The sequence below is a fragment of the Triticum urartu genome, chromosome 2A (assembly GCF_056163025.1).
Source record: "Triticum urartu cultivar PI428250 chromosome 2A, HENAU_Tu73, whole genome shotgun sequence".
Taxonomy (NCBI): domain Eukaryota; kingdom Viridiplantae; phylum Streptophyta; class Magnoliopsida; order Poales; family Poaceae; genus Triticum; species Triticum urartu.
The window spans coordinates 320,002,648-320,008,647 of NC_141874.1; positions in this window are offsets into that span (position 1 = coordinate 320,002,648).

The following is a 6,000-nucleotide window of genomic DNA, read 5'->3' on the forward strand; positions in this document are numbered from 1 at the left end:
CTTATTATTGGGCCAGGCCCATGTATTTTCGAAGTACTTAAGTATAGGCTATTTTTAGAGTCCGTATGTGTGAGGAAACAAGAGTTAGGGTTGGTTTCGGACCCCTTCACCAAGGGCCACGAAATTCCCCCTCTCTCCTCCATATATACAGCCCTTAGGGCATCGTTTAGACTTTGGGTTTTGTTTAGATTAAAGTTCGCCATAGCTGCAACTTTGCGTACTTCGTTTGTGTTCAACGACCAGACAAAGGCGTCACAGAACCCCACCTTGATCAATAAAGCTTTCATCTTATATCGCAATATCCAGATTGCAATCTCGGTTTCTTGCTTGTTCTTCGTTTGCCTGCAGGAAACAGACCTTCGTGGTCAGGTTGATCGTGCTCCGGCATGGTCAATAACCTCTCGGAGTTGGTTTAGCGATTGCTAAGGTCGCGACGTCGTCGCACGTTCGTAGTTGGATCGTCATAGTCGACTTCCTCCAAAATGATAGCCACCATCTCATCGAAAGACGAGACACCTTTGCCTCTATCATGAGCTCATTCGAGAGTGTCTCACGAGGATAAAGGAAGCCGAAGCTCTGGAGATTTTATAGTTTTTACAATTTTGCCTCTATCAAGTGGTATCAGATTTCTAGGTTGCTTGGTGAGATTTTACAGTTTTTCATAGTTTAGATCGAGTTTGTTCTTCATACCTATAATCCACGAAAAAGCCAAAAAAATTAGGGTTAGTTCATCCTATCCGAACCAATCTGAGCCTTTGCATAATCTTTTCTGTATTTGCTGTGTTGAATTTGCTGTTAAATCGTCGTGTCTGGTTGCTGGTCTTAGTGTCTAGTCCTTTAGAGTTTTGAGTTCTGTTCACAAGTAGTCACGCCACCGCCGCATCATCATCATCACTGATGCCATATACCACCATCGTCATCACCGCTGCCATATACCGCCATCGTCATCACCGCTGCCATATTCCACATATCCACCGCCATCACGATAATCCGAGTCCACCTCCATCACCGATTCGCCACCAGTCCGAGTTCCACCGTCCTACATATATCCGCCACCAGTCCGAGTTTCCACCAGATTCATCTCCGCCACCAGTCCTAGTCCGAGTCTAGTATTTGTTGTTTTGTTTTCGAGTTCCAGATCACGTGATACTCCGAGTCGTGACAGAGTAGGACTCCCCAACTTTCAAGCCATCCGCAGAAGAAAACTAGTTCCAAACTAAAAAAAACTAAGTCTGGAAAATTCTGGCTAGGCAGTTTTTAGACCATTTGTAGACTTTTTCGAAAAAAAATTGTTGCGGAGCAAAAAAAAGAGGAAAAAAGTGCAAAGAAGTGAAAAAAAGAAAAAAAAATCAGAGCGTGCTCCTCCCTTGTTTACGTGCAGCGCCGTGATTTTGTTAGTGTTCTAGGCTCGCGTCTCTAGCACGGTCTAGTCTAGGACCAGCACAGTACCGTCGTTGAGCGTTTATTCAACTTTGCATCTCTGAATTGATTATTGCTGACCCTTTTTTCTACCATATTATAAGCCTTCCGAGCTCCACATACATCTACGTCGTGCGTTTGACTCTTCCTGGTAATCGCTCTATCCAAGCTTTGAGAGTTTTGACTACGACGGTGGCCGATCACCACCTGCTGCTGGGTAAGAACTGGTAAGAATTTGAGATTTGCTTGACGGATTTGTGACATCCACCACCACCTCTTGTCAGTAGTCTCTAGGATCATAGTCTAGTGTGTTTCTATTGCTGCTAACCATGGCAGGATCACAAGCCGACGAGACTGACTGAGAGAACATGACGAATAAGGAGTCACATGATAAATTTTAGCAAATGATGAGTGGACAAGTGCAAGATGTGCTAAACAGATTTGAAGAGGCCATGGAGAAGATAGATGGCATGGAGAAGACGTTCGAAACAAAGCTCGAATGAATTGCTCGCGCGTCTTCCACCACCACCACCGGCTGCCCCTAACGCACCTCTACAACAACAACAACGTCGCTTTCCAAATCAAGTGGGACGAGCACAACGCGTTCCCATTGACCCTGGGCAAAATTCTGGTGCCGCTGTTGATGCTTCTGCCGCTCCTGTTGCTACTGCAGAGGTGGAGGACCATTACGAGGATGAGGTTGACCAAAATCAGAACTACGTGCAACCACTAGCACCACCACCACCAGGTCGTCCTCATGCATATCATCGCAATGGTAGGGCTGCACAACCACCTGAGGTACATGACCATCTTCCTAAACTCAAATTGAATATTTCACCATTTGAGGGTAGATATGTTCCTGATATATATCTTACTTGGGAGTTAGAAACTGAACAACGATTTACATGTTTATAATATCCTGAGGAGAGACGTGTTCCTGCTGCTGTTTGTGCTTTCACTAGCTTTGCATGTGTTTGGTGGTCTGAACATTGTAGATTATATCCTATTCCAACTACTTGGGCTGCTTTGAAAACTGCTATGCATACTCGTTGGGTTCCACCATATTATCAACGTGAATTACTTCAAAAATTGCAGCATTTAAGACAAGGAAAAAATTCTGTAGAAGAATATTATCATGAATTACAAACTGGCATAATTAGATGTGGTATTGTTGAGGAGAATGAAGCTATGCTTGCACGTTTTATGGGTGGATTAAATAGAGAGATTCAGATCATTCTAGAGTATAAGGAGTATACTAATATCACTCGTTTATTCCATCTTGCTTGTAAAGCTGAACGTGAAGTGCAGGATCGACAGGCATTGGCGCGAACTAACTTTTCTGCAGGTCGATCTTCATCATGGACACCACGTGCATCCTCTACTTCCACTCCACCAGCACCTCCATCAGGTGCCACCTCCAGCCATGATACAAGAAAGCAGACACAACCACCACTATCTGCCAAGAGCACACCTGCCGGGCCTGCGTAGAGCTCTTCTTCTTCCATGGCATCAACAGGGCACACAAGTGATATTATTTGTCGTCGTTGTAAGGGAAGAGGACATTTTGCGAGAGAATGCCAATCTCAGCGTGTGATAATTGCTACTGAGGATGGTGGGTATGAGTCCGCTAGTGACTATGATGAGGGGACTTTGGCTCTTATTACACATGAAGAACACGGTGGAGAGGATTCTAATCATGAGACGCAATACTTGGCTACTGAAGATGCTGACAGGTATGAACGTTTAGTTGCTCAACGTGTTTTGAGTGTGCAGGTTACACAAGCTGAGCGAAATCAGAGGCATAATTTGTTCCATACAAAGGGAGTTGTGAAGGAACGTTCTATTCGCGTCATCATAGATGGAGGGAGCTGCAATAACTTGGCTAGCATGGAGATGGTGGAGAAGCTATCTCTCACCACAATACCACATCCACATCCTTGCTACATCCAATGGTTCAACAACAACGGCAAGGTTAAGATAACACGTACTGTTCGTGTGCATTTTAGTATCTCTACATATGCTGATTATGTTGATTGTGATGTGGTACCCATGCAAGCATGTTCCTTATTACTTGGTAGACCATGGCAATTTGATAAAAATTCTGTACACCATGGTACAAACAATCAGTATACTCTTGTTCATAACGATAAAAATATTACTTTGCTTCCTATGACTCCTGAATCCATTTTGGAAGATGATATTAATAGAGCTAATAAAGCAAAATAGGAGAAAAATAAGAGTGAAAATCAGATTGTGGCAAAAGAATTTGAGCAACAAATGAAACCTAATAATAAACCATCTAGTGTTGCTTCTGAAATTAAATTGAAAAGTGCATGTTTACTTGCCACAAAATCTGATATTGATGATCTAGATTTTAGCAAATCTGTTTGCTATGCTTTTGTGTGCAAAGAGGCATTATTTTCACTCGAGGACGTACCTTCCTCTTTGCCTCCTGCTGTCACTAACATTTTGAAGGAGTTCGCTGACGTCTTTCCACAAGACGTGCCACCGGGATTACCACCTATTCGAGGGATTGAGCATCAAATTGACTTAATTCCCGGTGCATCATTACCTAACCGTGCACCTTACCGTACCAATCCAGAGGAGACGAAGGAGATTATGCGTCAAGTACAAGAACTGCTCGACAAAGGTTATATACGCGAATCCCTTAGTCCTTGTGTTGTTCCTATCATTTTAGTGCCGAAAAAGGATAGTACGTCGCGTATGTGCGTTGATTGTAGATGCATTAATAATATTACTATTCATTATCGTCATCCTATTCCTAGGCTAGATGATATGCTTGATGAATTGAGTGGCTCTACAATATTCTCCAAAGTTGATTTGCATAATGGATACCATCAAATTCGTATGAAATTGGGAGATGAATGGAAAACATCATTTAAAACTAAGTTTGGATTATATGAGTAGTTAGTCATGCCTTTTGGGTTAACTAATGCACCTAGTACTTTCATGAGATTAATGAATGAAGTTTTACGTGCTTTCATTGGACGATTTGTGGTAGTTTACTTTGATGACATATTGATTTATAGCAAATCTTTGGAGGAACATTTGGAACATTTACGTGCTATTTTTATTGCTCTAGGTGATGCACGTTTGTTTGGTAACCTTAGAAAGTGCACCTTTTGCACCGACCGAGTATCTTTTCTTGGCTATGTTGTTACTCCACAAGGAATTGAAGTTAATAAAGCCAAGATTGAAGCTATTGAGAGTTGGCCGCAGCCCAAAACGGTCACACAAGTGAGGAGTTTCCTTGGCCTCGCTGGACTCCATAGGCTTTTTGTGAGAGATTTCAGCACCATTGCTGCACCTCTCAACGAGCTTACAAAGAAGGATGTGCCTTTTGTTTGGGGTACCACACAAGAAGAAGCCTTCACGGTATTGAAAGATAAGTTGACACATGCTCCTTTACTCCATCTTCCAGATTTTAATAAGACTTTTGAGCTTGAATGTGATGCTAGTGGAATTGGATTAGGAGGTGTGTTATTACAAGATGGCAAACCTGTTTCATACTTTTCTGAAAAATTGAGTGGGCCTAGTCTGAACTATTCTACTTATAATAAAGAATTATATGCTCTTATTCGGACCTTAGAAATATGGCAACATTATTTATGGCCCAAGGAATTTGTTATACATTCTGATCATGAATCTTTGAAACACATTAAAAGTCAAGCAAAACTGAACCGTAGACATGCTAAATGGGTTGAATTCATTGAGACTTTCCCTTATGTCATTAAACACAAGAAGGGTAAAGAAAATGTTATTGCTGATGCATTGTATCGTCGTTATACTATGCTTTCACAACTTGACTTTAAAATATTTGGTTTGGAGACCATCAAAGATCAATATGTGCATCATGCTGAATTTAAAGATGTATTGCAGAATTGTAAGGAAGGGAGAACTTGGAACAAGTTCATTCTTAACGATGGATTTGTGTTTCGTGCTAACAAGCTATGCATTCTAGCTAGCTATGTTCGTCTTGTGTTGTTGCAGGAGGCGCATGGAGGAGGATTAATGGGACACTTTGGCGTCAAGAAGACGGAGGATATACTCGATACACATTTCTTTTGGCCAAAGATGAGACGGAATGTTGAGCGTTTTGTTTCTCGCTACACTACATGTCAAAAAGCTAAGTCACGACTCAATCCTCATGGTTTATATATGCCTTTTCCTGTACCTAGTGTTCCTTGGGAGGATATATCTATGGACTTTGTTTTAGGTTTACCTCGAACAAAGAAGGGTAGGGATAGCATATTTGTTGTCGTGGATAGGTTCTCGAAAATGGCACACTTTATACCATGTCATAAAAGCGATGATGCTGTTAATGTTGCTGATTTGTTCTTTCGTGAAATTATTCGCTTGCATGGTGTGCCAAATACTATTGTTTCAGATCGTGATACTAAATTTCTTAGCCACATTTGGAGATGTTTATGGGCTAAGTTGGGGACTAAACTGCTTTTTAGTACTACTTGTCACCCGCAAACTGATGGACAAACTAAAGTAGTCAATAGAACATTGTCTACTATGCTTAGGGCTGTTTTGAAGAATAATAAGAAAATGTGA